This window comes from Bufo bufo, chromosome 10 (assembly GCF_905171765.1).
Source record: "Bufo bufo chromosome 10, aBufBuf1.1, whole genome shotgun sequence".
In the NCBI taxonomy this organism is placed as follows: domain Eukaryota; kingdom Metazoa; phylum Chordata; class Amphibia; order Anura; family Bufonidae; genus Bufo; species Bufo bufo.
In genome coordinates, this window is record NC_053398.1 from 47334957 (window position 1) to 47351546 (window position 16590).

The following is a 16590-nucleotide window of genomic DNA, read 5'->3' on the forward strand; positions in this document are numbered from 1 at the left end:
CAACTACCTCAGGTCCCAGTAGCCGCCAGAATTTACAGCGATATTTGGTGGGGCCCAATGCCGTTCTAAGGATGGTAAGGCCTGAGCAGGTACAGGCATTAGTCAATTGGGTGGCCGACAGTGGATCCAGCACGTTCACATCAAGTCTTCTGCAGAAAGCGCACATATGGCGCCTGAAAACCAAGCCCATCAGTCTGTCACATCACCCCCATGCATATCAGGGAAACTGTCTGAGCCTCAAGTTATGCAGCAGTCTCTTATGCTGTTTGAAGACTCTGCTGGCAGGGTTTCCCAAGGGCATCTACCTAGCCCTTCCCCAGCGGTGGAAGACATAGAATGCACTGACGCACAACCACTTATGTTTCCTGATGATGAGGACATGGGAATACCACCTCAGCACGTCTCTGATGATGACGAAACACAGGTGCCAACTGCTGCGTCTTTCTGCAGTGTGCAGACTGAACAGGAGGTCAGGGAGGAAGACTGGGTGGAAGACGATGCAGGGGACGATGAGGTCCTAGACCCCACATGGAATGAAGGTCGTGCCACTGACTTTCACAGTTCGGAGGAAGAGGCAGTGGTGAGACCGAGCCAACAGCGTAGCAAAAGAGGGAGCAGTGGGCAAAAGCAGAACACCCACCGCCAAGAGACTCCGCCTGCTACTGACCGCCGCCATCTGGGACTGAGCACCCCAAAGGCAGCTTCAAGGAGTTCCCTGGCATGGTTCTTCTTCAAACAATGTGCTGATGACAAGACCCGAGTGGTTTGCACGCTGTGCCATCAGAGCCTGAAGTGAGGCATTAACGTTCTGAACCTTAGCACAACCTGCATGACCAGGCACCTGCATGCAAAGCATGAACTGCAGTGGAGTAAACACCTTAAAAACAAGGAACTCACTCAGGCTCCCCCTGCTACTTCTTATGCTGCTGCCGCCGCCTCGGCCTCTTCCTCCGCCTCTGGAGGAACGTTGGCACCTGCCGCCCAGCAAACAGAGGATGTACCACCAACACCACCACCTCCGTCACCAAGCATCTCAACCATGTCACACGGCAGCGTTCAGCTCTTCATCTCACAAACATTTGAGAGAAAGTGTAAATTCCCACCTAGCCACCCTCGATCCCTGGCCCTGAATGCCAGCATTTCTAAACTACTGGCCTATGAAATGCTGTCATTCAGGCTGGTGGACACAGACAGCTTCAAACAGCTCATGTTGCTTTCTGTCCCACAGTATGTTGTTCCCAGCCGCCACTACTTCTCCAAGAGAGCCGTGCCTTCCCTGCACAACCAAATATCCGATAAAATCAAGTGTGCACTGCACAACGCCATCTGTGGCAAGGTCCACCTAACCACAGATACGTGGACCAGTAAGCACGGCCAGGGACGCTATATCTCCCTAACTGCACACTGGGTAAATTTAGTGGCGGCTGGGCCCCAGGCAAAGAGCTGTTTGGCGCACGTCCTTCCGCCGCCAAGGATCGCAGGGCAACATTCTTTGCCTCCTGTTGCCTCCTCCTCCTACTCGGCTTCCTCCTCCTCTTCTTCCACCTGCTCATCCAGTCAGCCACACACCTTCACCACCAACTTCAGCACAGCCCGGGGTAAACGTCAGCAGGCCATTCTGAAACTCATATGTTTGATGGACAGGCCCCACACCGCGCAGGAGTTGTGGCGGGGTATTGAACAACAGACCGACGAGTGGTTGCTGCCGGTGAGCCTCAAGCCCGGCCTGGTGGTGTGCGATAATGGGCGAAATCTCGTTGCAGCTCTGGGACTAGCCAAATTGACGCACATCCCTTGCCTGGGGCATGTGCTGAATTTGGTGGTGCAGAAGTTCATTTACAACTACCCCGACATGTCAGAGCTGCTGCATAAAGTGCGGTCAGTCTGTGCGCGCTTCCGGCATTCACATCCTGCCGCTGCTCGCCTGTCTGCGCTACAGCGTAACTTCGGCCTTCCCGCTAACTGCCTCATATGCGACGTGCCCACAAGGTGCAACTCCACCTTGCACATGCTGGAGAGACTGTGCGAGCAGCAGCAGGCCATAGTGGAGTTTCAGCTGCAGCACACACGGGTCAGTCGCACTGCAGGACAGCACCACTTCACCACCAATGACTGGGCCTCCATGCGAGACCTGTGTGCCCTGTTGCGCTGTTTCGAGTACTCCACCAACATGGCCAGTGGCGATGACGCCGTTATCAGCGTTACAATACCACTTCTATGTCTCCTAGAGAAAACACTTAGGGCGATGATGGAAGAGGAGGTGGCCCAGGAGGAGGAGGAGGAGGAGGAGGAAGAGGGGTCATTTTTAGCACTTTCAGGCCAATCTCTTAGAAGTGACTCAGAGGGAGGTTTTTTGCAACAGCAGAGGCCAGGTACCAATGTGGCCAGACAGGGCCCACTACTGGAGGACGAGGATGAGGAGGAGGTGAAGGAGGATGAGGATGAAGCATGTTCAAAGCGGGGTGGCACCCAACGCAGCTCGGGCCCATCACTGGTGCGTGGCTGGGGGGAAACGCAGGACGATGACGATACGCCTCCCACAGAGGACAGCTTGTCCTTACCTCTGGGCAGCCTGGCACACATGAGCGACTACATGCTGCAGTGCCTGCGCAACGACAGCAGAGTTGCCCACATTTTAATGTGTGCGGACTACTGGGTTGCCACCCTGCTGGATCCCCGGTACAAAGACAATGTGCCCACCTTACTTCCTGCACTGGAGCTTGATAGGAAGATGCGCGAGTACAAGCTCATGTTGGTAGACGCGCTACTGAGAGCATTCCCAAATGTCACAGGGGAACCAGTGAAAGCCCAAGGCGAAGGCAGAGGAGGAGCAAGAGGTCGCCAACGCAGCTGTGTCACGGCCAGCTCCTCTGAGGGCAGGGTTAGCATGGCAGAGATGTGGAAAAGTTTTGTCAACACGCCACAGCTAACTGCACCACCACCTGATACGGAACGTGTTAGCAGGAGGCAACATTTCACTAACATGGTGGAACAGTACCTGTGCACACCCCTCCACGTACTGACTGATGGTTCGGCCCCATTCAACTTCTGGGTCTCCAAATTGTCCACGTGGCCAGAGCTAGCCTTTTATGCCTTGGAGGTGCTGGCCTGCCCGGCGGCCAGCGTTTTGTCTGAACGTGTATTCATCACGGCAGGGAGCGTCATTACAGACAAACGCAGCTGCCTGTCTACAGCCAATGTGGACAAGCTGACGTTCATAAAATTGAACCAGGCATGGATCCCACAGGACCTGTCCATCCCTTGTGCAGATTAGACATTTATAACTACCTCCCCTTAACCATATATTCTTGTACACCAGGGCACTTTCTCATTCAATCCTCTTTTCTTTTTTTTTTTTACCATTATATTGCGGGGCAACCCAAAGTTGAATGAACCTCTCCTCTGTCTGGGTGCCGGGGCCTAAAAATATCTGACAGTGGCCTGTTCCAGTGGTGGGTGACATGAAGCTTGATTCTCTGCTATGACATGAAGCCTGAATCTCTGCTATGGGACCTCTCTCCTCTGTCTGGGTGCCGACCGGGCCTAAAAATATCTGACAATGGCCTGTTCCAGTGGTGGGTGTCATGAAGCCTGATTCTCTGCTATGACATGAAGCCTGAATCTCTGCTATGGGACCTCTCTCCTCTGTCTGGGTGCCGGGGCCTAAAAATATCTGACAATGGCCTGTTCCAGTGGTGGGTGACATGAAGCCTGATTCTCTGCTATGACATGAAGCCTGAATCTCTGCTATGGGACCTCTCTCCTCTGTCTGGGTGCCGGGGCCTAAAAATATCTGACAATCGCCTGTTCCAGTGGTGGGTGACATGAAGCCTGATTCTCTGCTTTGACATGAAGCCTGAATCTCTGCTATGGGACCTCTCTCCTCTGTCTGGGTGCCGACCGGGCCTAAAAATATCTGACAATGGCCTGTTCCAGTGGTGGGTGACATGAAGCCTGATTCTCTGCTATGACATGAAGCCTGAATCTCTGCTATGGGACCTCTCTCCTCTGTCTGGGTGCCGGGGCCTAAAAATATCTGACAATGGCCTGTTCCAGTGGTGGGTGACATGAAGCCTGATTCTCTGCTATGACATGAAGCCTGATTCTCTGCTATGGGACCTCTCTCCTCTGTCTGGGTGTCGGGGCCTAAACATATCTGACAATGGCCTGTTCCAGTGGTGGGTGACATGAAGCCTGATTCTCTGCTATGACATGAAACCTGATTCTCTGCTATGGGACCTCTCTCCTCTGTCTGGGTGCCGGGGCCTAAAAATATCTGACAATGGCCTGTTCCAGTGGTGGGTGACATGAAGCATGATTCTCTGCTATGACATGAAGCCTGATTCTCTGCTATGGGACCTCTCTCCTCTGTCTGGGTGTCGGGGCCTAAACATATCTGACAATGGCCTGTTCCAGTGGTGGGTGACATGAAGCCTGATTCTCTGCTATGACATGAAGCATGATTCTCTGCTATGGGACCTCTCTCCTCTGTCTGGGTGCCGGGGCCTAAAAATATCTGACAATGGCCTGTTCCAGTGGTGGGGGACATGAAGCATGATTCTCTGCTATGACATGAAGCATGATTCTCTGCTATGGGACCTCTCTCCTCTGTCTGGGTGCCGGGGCCTAAAAATATCTGACAATGGCCTGTTCCAGTGGTGGGTAACATGAAGCCTGATTCTCTGCTATGACATGAAGCCTGAATCTCTGCTATGGGACCTCTCTCCTCTTTCTGGGTGCCGGGGCCTAAAAATATCTGACAATGGCCTGTTCCAGTGGTGGGTGACATGAAGCCTGATTCTCTGCTATGACATGAACCCTGAATCTCTGCTATGGGACCTCTCTCCTCTGTCTGGGTGCCGGGGCCTAAAAATATCTGACAATGGCCTGTTCCAGTGGTGGGTGACATGAAGCATGATTCTCTGCTATGACATGAAGCCTGATTCTCTGCTATGGGACCTCTCTCCTCTGTCTGGGTGCCGGGGCCTAAAAATATCAGTGTCCTGTTCTAGTGGTGGTTGGTGACATGAAGCATGATTCTCTGCTATGACATGAAGCCTGATTCTCTGCTATGGCACCTCTTTCCTCTGTCTTGTTCCAGTGTTGGGTGACATGAAGCCTGATTCTCTGCTATGGGACCTCTCTCCAATTGATATTGGTTAATTTTTATTTATTTTATTTTTATTTTTATTCATTTCCCTATCCACATTTGTTTGCAGGGGATTTACCTACATTTTGCTGCCTTTTGCAGCCCTCTAGCCCTTTCCTGGGCTGTTTTACAGTCTTTTTAGTGCCGAAAAGTTCGGGTCCCCATTGATTTCAATGGGGTTCGGGCCGAACTTCTCGAACCCGAACATCCAGGTGTTCGCTCAACTCTAGTTGGGAATTTTAAAAAATGTGTAGGAATGAGGTATTAGTACATATTTCACATACTGTGTTGAAAACAATATATATGTAAGCAAAATATGTAAGCTCGCAACCCACGTCAAGGGTCCTAATTATCTTGCGAGTCCCTAACTACCAAAAACAAAAGCTAACTAAAAGATATCCATCCAGGTAAAAAAAAAAACTGGCAAAAACACACGCCCATGAGTCACGGTCTACTGCTGAAAAGGAAAAGAACCTATAGGGGACATAAAATAATCCGAAAATAACTCCCGCACTCTCAGTCCAGCAGATCCAGATCCGCCAAGTCGTAAAGTGTCTCTTTCTGATGGCGGACTGTAGACTTGGGCGTCCTCATCAGGTATTGACTCATAGGTACGTATGTAGTTATGCAGCACTACACACGCCTTGATCACCATATTCACATTTTGTGGGGCCAGCTGGATGGGCGACAGGAAAAACGCCATTTATGAGAAAAAATGCCAAAAGCGCACTCCACAAACCTTCTGGCTCTACTTAAGCGAAAATTAAAATTGCGCCTCTTGGCATCCAAACCTCGTCAAGAAAGGGGCGCATGAGGTGGCTTGAAAGGGCAAAACCCTCGTCCCCTACAACCACATAAGTCGCTGGTGGCCCAGTAGAGCCAGGAAGGTTTTCTGGCTGTGGTACGTCCAGTTGGTTGGACTGAAGCCAGCGACCCATTCTGGAAGCCCTGAAGATGCAAGCATCTGCAGTACTTCCATAGGACCCAATATCTACAATTATAAACCTGTAGTTTGTGTCAGCCAAGGCCAACAAAACTACAGAGAAAAACTGCTTATAATTATAGTATTGGGACTCTGAGTTTGGTGGCTTCTTAACCCGTATGTGCTTCCCGTCAAAGGCACCAATACAATTTGGGAATTGAGCCCTCTCTTGGAAGACCTGGGCTATATCAAGGCACTGCTGCCTAGTTGGAGGTGGCAGCACTGAAGCCTTCAGTGTCAACCAAATGGCGGCACATGTAGCCTGTACCACGCCAGCAATTGTGGAGGTCCCCATTCTAAAAACAAAATGTAAGGACGAATAAGAATTTACTGTCGCAAGATATCTGAAATGAAAATGAAAAGAAAAAAAAAACCTATTAATACACTACTTAGCAAAAGTGTTAAAATCTTTTTCTTTAATTTACATTATTTAATGGCAATGTGTCTGGCAAGTTGAAATGTAAATAGCCCATACTCCAAGATTAGAAAACAATACTTTATATCCATACATACTTTAACCCCTTAAGGACTCACCTTAAGGACTTGGCCATTTTTTGCAAATCTGACCAGTGTCACTTTAAGTGCTGATAACTTTAAAATGCTTTTACTTACCCAGGCCGTTCTGAGATTGTTTTTTCGTCACATATTGTACTTCATGACACTGCTAAAAGTGGGTCAAAAAAGTTAATTTTTTTGCATAAAAAAATACCAAATTTACAAAAGAATTTGAAAGATTTGCAAATTTCAAAGTTTCAGTTTCTCTACTTCTGTAATACATAGTAATACCCCCCAAAATTGTGATGACTTTACATTCCCCATATGTCTACTTAATGTTTGTATCATTTTGGGAATGATATTTTATTTTTTGGGGATGCTACATAGCTTAGAAGTTTAGAAGCAAATTTTGAAATTTTTCTGAAATTTTCCAAATCCCATTTTTTATGGACCAGTTCAGGTCTGAAGTCACTTTGTGAGGCTTACGTAATATAAACCACCCAAAAATGACCCATTTTAGAAACTACACCCCTCAAGGTATTCAAAACTGGTTTTACAAACTTTGTTAACCCTTTAGGTCTTCCACAAGACTTCATGGCAAATGGACATAAAATTTAAGAATTTGTAACGGTCACGTCCACACACACACAGGGGGAAGGATAGTGACCACTGCGCTCCAACCTCACCCCTGGCCCTGCCTACTTGCCTCACGAGTCCTGATGACAGGAGACAACTGGACGACAGTCCCTAACTTAGGATACGTGCAGGGAAGACAGACAAGACAAAATACGGAACATGAACGGACCGGGTCAAAATCAAGAGAGCTACGCAGTACAAAGGGTTAAGCAAAGAATGGTCAGGAGAAGCCGGGGTCAAATACCAGGAGAGTAAAGAAGTACAAGAGGAGTCCTAAGAGAGTAGTCAGGTGGGTGCCGAGGTCACAATACCAGAACGGACGCGCAGTACAGGAGGAGCAGGCAAAGGATCGTCAAGGAACGGAATCAGGTGAGTATTCAGTAGTCCAACAAATAGCCAGGAACCTAGAAAATAACAGGCAACCTGTGGCTAGCAGGCTGCCTTTATTTATAGTGGGGAGTGAGGGTCATGTGACGTGGCCAGCGTCACATGACCGACAGACCAACCAGTTGAGCACCGAGTGATCAGCTCGGCGCTCAAGGCAGACTTAGGAGCAGGGAGCCACCCAGCAGTAAAGCCGCCCTGAGAATGAGGTCAAACACAGATTCTCATTCCCAAAGCTACGCAACAGTTCTGCGGGCAATGGGGGACCGAGTGCACCTTCGGAACTCCGTTACAGAATTTAGATTTTTTGGAAAATTTTCCAATATAATCCATTTTTTTCAGGAACAAAGCAAGGGTTAACTGCCAAACAAAAATCAATATGGGTTGCCCTGATTCTGTAGTTTGCAGAAACACCGCATATGTGGTCGTAAACTACTGTTTGGCCAAACGGGAGGACAGAAGGAGGGGAACGCCATATGGTTTTTGCAAGGCAGATTTTGCAGGACTGGTTTTGTTTATACCATGTCCCATTTCAAGCCCCCCGTTGCACCCCTAGAATAGAAATTTAAAAAAGTGACTCCATCTAAGAAAGTACACCCCTCAAGGTATTCAAAACTGGGTTTACAAACTTTGCTAACCCTTTAGGTGTTCCACAAGAGTTAATGGCAGATGGAGAAACAATTTTGAAATTAAAATTTTCTGGAAAATTTCACATTTTAACCCATTTTTTCCCAGTAATAAAGTAAGGGTTAACTGCCAAACAAAACTCAATATGGGTTGCCCTGATTCTGTAGTTTGCAAAAACACCCCATATGTCATCCTAAACTACTGTTTGGCCAAACGGGAGGACATAGAATGAGGGGAACGCCATATGGGTTTTGGAAGGCAGATTTTGCAGGACTGGTTTTGTTTATACCATGTCCCATTTCAAGCCCCCCGTTGCACCCCTAGAATAGAAATTCCAAAAAAGTGACTCCATCTAAGAAAGTACACCCCTTAAGGTATTCAAAACTGGGTTTACAAACTTTGTTAACCCTTTAGGTGTTCCACAAGGGTTAATGGCGGATGGAGAAACAATTTTGGAATTTCTATTTTTTGGAAAATTTTCCATTTTAACCCTTACTTTATTACTGGAAAAAATGGGTTAACAGCCAAACAAAACTCGATATGGATTGCCCTGATTCTGTCGTTTGCAGAAACACCCCATATGTGGTCGTAAACTACTATTTGGCTAAACGGAAGGACATAGAAGAAGGGGAACGCATATGGTTTTTGGAAGGCAGATTTTGCTGGACTGGTTTATTTACATCATGTACCCTTTCAAGCCCCCTGATGCACCCCTAGAGTAGAAACTCCATAAAAGTGACCCCATCTAGGAAACTACGGGATAAGGTGGTTGTTGTTTTGGGACTATTTTAGTGGTAAATATGATTTTTTTTGGTTGCTCTATATTACACATTTTTGAGGCAAGGTAACAAAAAAATTTAAATTCTAAAATTGTTTCTACATTCGCTATTTTGTTTTGTGGAACACCTAAAGGGTTAACAAAGTTTGTAAGTAAGTTTTGAATACCTTGAGGGGTTTAGTTTCCTAGACAGGGTCACTTTTTTGGAGTTTCTAGTCTAGGCTACATCAGGGGGGGATTCTAATGGGACATGGTGTAAATAAACCAGTCCATCAAAATCTGCCGTCCAGAAACTATATGGAGTTCCCTTCGTTTTATGCCCTGCCGTGTGGCTATATAGCCATTTACGACCACATATGGGGTGTTTCTGAAAACTACAGAATCAGGGCAACCCATATTGAGTTTTGTTTGGCTGTTAACCCTTGCTTTATTACCGGAAAAAAAGGATTCAAATGGAAATTTTGCCCAAAAATGGGTGTTTTGGCACCGTATTTATTTTATATTTTTAACGCTGTTCATCCGAGGTGTTTGGTCAAATGTTATTTTTATAGGGCAGATTCTTACGGACGTGGCGATACCTAATATGTCTACATTTTAAAATTTATTTAGATTTTACACTATATTATCATTTTAGGAACCCAAAAAAATTATTTTAGTATCTCCATAGCCTGGGAGCTACAGTTTTTTTTTTTTTTTGGGGCGACTATCTAATGTAGGAAATCATTCTTTGAGGGATGAGATGGCGGTTTTATTGGCACTAATTGGGGATGGATATGACATTTTGATCGCTCGCTATTACACTTTTTTTTTTTTTTTTTTTAACGCTGTTCATCCGGGAGGGGGGTTAAATGTTATTTTTATAGAGAAGATTTTTACGGACGCGACGATGCCCAATATGTATGGCTTTCAGAATTTGGAGACACTAAGCAGGCATTCTCAAACTGCGGCCCTCCAGATGTTGTAAAACTACAATTCCCACCATGCCCTGCTGATGGCTGTAGGTTGTCTGGGCATGCTGGGAGTTATAGTTTTACAACATCTGGAGGGCCGCAGTTTGAGGATGCATGCACTAAAACTAATATTTTTTGGGGAAAAAAATATTGTTTCTGTGTCTCCAAAGTCTGAGAGCCATAGTTTTTTATGTTCTCTAGGGGACTGTTGGGGGTTATAAAAATTTTGTACTCCATGGAAGTGTGATACTCCCTGAAGCAATCAATAACGCAGAGGCCTGGATGATCGGGGCACGTGTCGCACTGAGTGGTGGTGTCCTTCCGTATCTCCCTCCTGCGACACACTCTGCACTTTTTTGGGGGTTCGTCCCTTCTTTCCAGTATGGGGGACCACACCTGGAAAATGTTGGCCTGGGACGATCCGGGTGCCTCCAATTCCTGTGGTACTCCGGTCTGCTCTTTCCCGGTCCGAAAAGATCAGGTCCTTGAGGACTGCCTCATAGAATTGGAGGAATGTCCCTGTGTTGCCAGCCCTTTGAGATAGTACAAAAGAGTTGTATATGGCAACCTGCACCAAGTAGACCGCTAATTTTTTGTACCATGCCCGGGTTTTGCGCATGACATTATATGGCTTGAGGACTTGATCAGAGAGATCAACTCCTCCCATATACCGATTGTAGTCGACGATGCAATCGGGTTTGAGGACTGTTGCCGTGGCACCTCGCACAGAGACGGAGGTGGTGCTGTTACCGTGGATTGTGGACAGTATAAGGACATCCCTCTTGTCCTTATACCTGACCAGCAACAGGTTTCCACTGGTAAGGGCACGGGTCTCACCCCTGGGGATAGGTACCTGGAGGGGGTAGGCAGGGAGGCCCACAAGCGAACGTGGATCTGGCGGCAAGGGACCTGAACAAGGGAATGCTAGTATAAAAGTTATCCACGTACAAGTGGTAACCCTTATCTAGCAGTGGGTACATAAGGTCCCACACGAGTTTCCCGCTAACACCCAGAGTGGGGGGACATTCTGAGGGTTCAATACGGGAATCTCGCCCCTCGTACACACAAAATTTGTAAGTGTACCCTGAGGTACTCTCACAAATTTTGTACATTTTCACGCCATACCTCGCCCGCTTAATGGGAATGTATTGGCGGAAACTGAGTCTCCCCTTGAACGCAACGAGAGACTCATCAACCGCGACCTCCCTTCCAGGTACGTAGGCCTGCACAAATTTGGCCCCGAAGTGATCGATGACCGGCCGTATCTTATACAGACGGTCATGGGCAGGATCACCTCAGGGGGGACATGCGGCAGAGGGGGTCTAGGGTCTCAAAGCTGAAACCCAAAAAAAGTTTAGATAAAAGTTTTTTTTTTCCTAACTAACTTTTCCCTTCTATCCCTGCCTAACGGTACCTCTCCCTCACTGACCCTAACCTACCTGGAGGGCGATGGGTGCAGGAGGGTGATGGGTGCCGATGGGGGGATCGCAGGAGCCTGGTGAGGACGGTGCTGCAGGGTGCAGGTGCTGAACAGGAAGAGGAGGGGAGAGAGGAGCGCTGGAAGTTTGAATCTCGCACCTCTCTCCCTGCACCAATCAGCACCCTGGACAGCAGGCATCAGCACCATGGCCAGCACCGCCTCTCCAAATGTTTGTACTGTGATTGGTGGTGTGTAATCACACCACTGATCACAGTCTTTTTCCGGTTCATCTGGTCACCGGAGACCCGAATGGACCGTAAACGCAGCACATGACCCGCCCCCCCCACCCCCCCGGCGTTGTGACAGGATGCCAGCTGAATGATTTCAGCCGGCATCCTGTTCGGAATAACCCCCGCCGCGCCGCAATCACGATTTAAACTTAGGACGTACTGGTACGCCCTGAGTCCTTAAGGACTTGGGAAACAGGGTGTACCGGTACGCCCTAAGTCCTTAAAGGGTTAAATAAAGTTAAGAGCATTTAGCAAAAACAACTTCCAGACCATTACCAGATACACACAGGTGAAGTATCCTCATCATTACAGCCAAGATTTTAATCATTAACCCAGTGTACTGTAAAGGGTGGGACATTGTATATTTGAGTAGTGATATCTGTCCTATTGTCTCCATGTGTGTATTGGCGATTTCCCTTTGTCCTGAGAAATACAGTTGTGTTCAAAATTATGCAACCCCCAATGCTGTAAAGGGTTTTAGGAAATTTAGTGTACATTTGCAATTGTGTTCAGAATTAAATCTTACAAGGACTTTTTAAAGAACCAAATGCAACTAAAATGACATCAATTGTTTTTGTAATACAGTATTAAATGTTTTTTTTTTGTGATTTCTTCATTGACACAATTATTCAACCCCTTAAAGACTACCACTCTTAAGAACAGAGGTTCATTCAAGTGTTTTCGATCAGGTATTGAAAACACCTGTGGATGTCAAGGAGCAGCAATCAAGCATAAAAAGCACCAATTAGGCAGATTTAAAAGGACTGTGATACTCAGCTCCTTCTAGACATTTACTGGTGTGTTTACAAACATGGTGAAGTCAAGAGAATGGTCCAGGAAGACAAAATAGCAATGGCTATAAGAAGATTGCAAAGATGTTAAACATACCAAGAGACACCATAGGAAGCATCATTCGCAAATTCAAGGCAAAGGGCACTGTTGAAACGCTACCTGGTCGTGGCAGAAAGAAGATGCTGACTTCGACTGCTGTGCGCTGCCTGAAGCGCAAAGTGGAGAAAAGTCCCTGTGTGACTGCTGAGGAACTGAAAAAAGATTTGTCAGATGTGGGTACTGAAGTTTCAGCTCAGACAAGGCGCACACTGCGTAATGAAGGCCTATATGCCAGAACTCCCAGGCGCACCCCCTTGCTGTCTCCAAAGAATAAGAAGAGTTGACTGCAGTATGCCAAAAGTCATGTGGACAAACCACAAAAGTTTTGGGATAGTGTTCTGTGGACTGATGAAACAAAATTAGAACTATTTGGGCCCATGGATCAATGCTATGTTTGGAGGAGAAAGAACAAAGCCTATGAAGAAAAGAACACCTTGACTACTGTGAAGCATGGTGGGGGGTCAATCATGCTTTGGGGCTGTTTTGATTCTACAGGTACAGGGAAGCTTCAGCGTGTGCAAGGTACCATGAATTCTCTTCAGTACCAGGAGATATTGGATGAAAATGTGATGCAGTCCGTCACAAACCTGAGGCTTGGGAGATGTTGGACCTTTCAACAGGACAATGATCCCAAGCATACCTCCAAGTCCACTAGAGCATGGTTGCAGATTAAAGGCTGGAACATTTTGAAGTGGTCATCGCAGTCACCAGACTTAAATCCGATTGAGAACCTCTGGTGGGACTTAAAGAAAGCAGTTGCAGCGTGCAAGCTTAAGAATGTGACTGAACTGGAGGCTTTTGCCCATGAAGAATGGGCAAAGATACCCGTAGATCGCTGCAAGACACTTGTGTCAAGCTATGCTTCACGTTTAAAAGCTGTTATAACTGGAAAAGGACGTTGTACTAAGTACTAAGATTGAATGTCACTTGGGGGTTGAATAAAACTGATAATGATGTGAGCACAGAAAATACATTTGTGGTTATTTCATTATAAATGTTATGTTATATTTGTCTGACTTACAAGTGCCTCTTTGATTTAATTGTAAACAAGATGACTGAAATGATCAAAATCAACTGGCCAAAACACTCAATTTCAGTGGCAGTGGGGGTTGAATAATTTTGAACACAACTGTAATTGAATTACTCCTCGGTTGTCTCCAGGACAGAAGACATTGTGTATTCTCCTGCCTGTGATGATTACATTAACCTGTGTAAGTGTGGGAGTGTTTTACTGCATTGTAAGTGTTTATTGGTTGTTTTTACAAAACCCTGGGGGTGGTAACCTTGTTGGAAAATGTGTATAAGTCAATGCTTGTGTGTTCAATAAAGAGTTCCTGTTTTACCCTTCATCATGTTGAGGCTGGTGTTTGGGTAACTTATCGACACTGGGGATTGCTATATGCTGAAGATTTGCTATACTCCCCTGGCTATAACTACTAGCTCTTGTAAGAGCTGTTCCTGCTCTCTGGATTTAGGAGAGGTTCACCCACTGGAGCCTGGAGCCTTGCCGTAGGTCCAGGGTGGGTAGGAGACGGCGAGACCTCAACCAAGCTTCGGCGGTTCGTGGGGTCTGCGGTGCTTACGGTGTCAAGTGGAGTGCTTGGAGTTCTCGGGAAGCGCTAGGAGCATCCTTCGACGGAGGTACCCGGTCGGGGTGCCAGGAGATCCGTTACAAGGCTCTATTTAGGTCCGCCTCACACTGCTGACCATGCGGTTGATATTTCCTCTGGGAGTTGCTAGAGCTTGTTTGTCTTGGATCTCCTGCTTCCCCATACATCTCAAAGCTAAGTACTAGTTGCCTTTTCTGTTTGTTGTTCTCTGGTGTGTTTTGGTTCTAGGCCTCAGAAAGATGCAGATTTCTTCATCTGGGAAGGAACCAGCTGTCTCGACTCCTGCTACCTATCCTAGGGCTCGTCAGTTTTAGCAGGGCATCAGGATCTGTTCATACTGGCAGGAGTTAGGGAAATGCCTTGGGATTACTAGGAGGTCACCATCCCTCTTCCTTAGCTTTTAAGGCCTAGACTGTTGTCTATTTCCTTTTGTGTGTATCTGGTGTTTTCCCTTTCCCCATTACCCGTGACAGCGATACAGTTGAATTCAGGAGGGGGACTTGTGGGCGCACAGTAGAGGGCAGCCTCCAAGTTCATGATGCCCTAGCCACGTGCCTAATGGCAAATAAGGTACTGCTCACTAAGATGAAACATCTTCATATCTTTTTATTTCATACAAAATGACTGGTCACATGGGTAGATTTCAATTTGAGGAGGGCACAGAGTCCAACATCTTCTTGACCTTCTTGGTCTCGTCGGTCTTTACAAATTGGATTCTGTGAATTGTGAGTATGACATAATGACTTGCTAAGCACTGCAGCAGCATGGATTTTATCTTTGAAGTCCACATGATTAAACTGCTGTGACATGGAGTGGAATGGAGCACCTCTTGTGGACTTATTATAAGGTGTGGCTCTATCTTGGACTTTGTTCCGACATATTAAATGAAATAAAAAAATTCACTCCTTTTATAAGTGCAGTTATCTGTAAAGTTAATGATCAGGGGAGTTCTGAAAAACACCACAACCAGGAAATTATCTTATAATGTACCTGACCAGTGAATGCAATAGATTTAATTAAACTATCACACAGTTTCCAAGTCAGTTTGTTCTTGATTAACTGTTTCACTATTCACACAGGTCTGGAGTCAGATATACAGGTACGAGCTTGGTTTTTATGGTTCATGTTTATTATAATCTCTACAAATAACACTCATTTATGATTAATCCTAAATTACTGGATTCTCAGGAACATTCCCCGGATTGTCCATGTTTGTCTAATTTTTTTCACTTTACATATATCTTGAGATTGGATTATTTCATTTGTTTTGGGACAAATATCATTATTAGTATCTAAAACTATATTGTAACAGTTAGGGCTCATGCACACAAACGTATTTTTCTTCCTTTTCCATTCCAAAAACTGAGATGACTATGTGTGCATTCTGTGTCCGTATGTCCGCATGTCCGTTCCGCAAAATAAAATAGAACATGTCCTATTTTTGTCTGTTTTGCGGACAAGGACAGGCATTGTTACAATGGATCCGCAAAAAAAAACAACAACGATGCAACACGGACGTCACACGGATGTCATCCGTTTTTTTTTTTGCAGATCCGTGTTTTGCGTCCCACAGAATACATACAGTTGTGTGCATGAGCCCTTATACAGACAAGTGGCCTAAGAGTATAATTTCTGTTTGCTGGGATGTTTTATATAAAGTATGAATACACAGTATATGTTTATTGTTATTATTTCTTAAGACACTATAATCGTTAATTTCTAACGATAATTTGTTTTCCCTTAGTCCTAACAGCAGCACAGATGGGGTTAACTGCCCCCCGTGGACTGGTAGGACCGGCAGAATTTTTAATGAGCCCAAAGAATAACCAATAGAAGAACTCCAGCTCCCTTAAAGGGAGGGGTTCGCCCCCCAGCCCACCATCTATAACAAGAAAGTACTTAGGGCGGGAAAATTTGTGTGCTGCTGTTAGGACTAAGGGAAAACAAATTATCGTTAGAAATTATCGATTCCCTTACGTCCTACCAGCAGCACAGATGGGGAGATAGCAAGAAGAATCCCCTAGGGAGGGTCCTCATGCTCGGCAGAAGCAAGAACTGTCTGCCCAAAGGCCGAAAACTCTGCTACCTTAGCATCTATTCTATAATGAGAGATGAAGGTTGATTCAGAGCTCCAGGAAGCTGCCTTACAGATCATCTCTAGGGGGAGAAGACTTCTCTCCGCGACAGAGGTAGCTACGGCCCTAATAGAATGGGCCCTCACAAACTCCGGAGGATCTAAGGATTGGGAGGTGAAAGCTTCCCTAATGGCTTCCTTGACCCAGCGAATAATAGTAGTTTTAGACGCCTTACGGCCTTTAGACTTACCGGCAAACAGGATGAAGAGGTTCTCATCTATCCTGAATTCTCTGGATCTATCC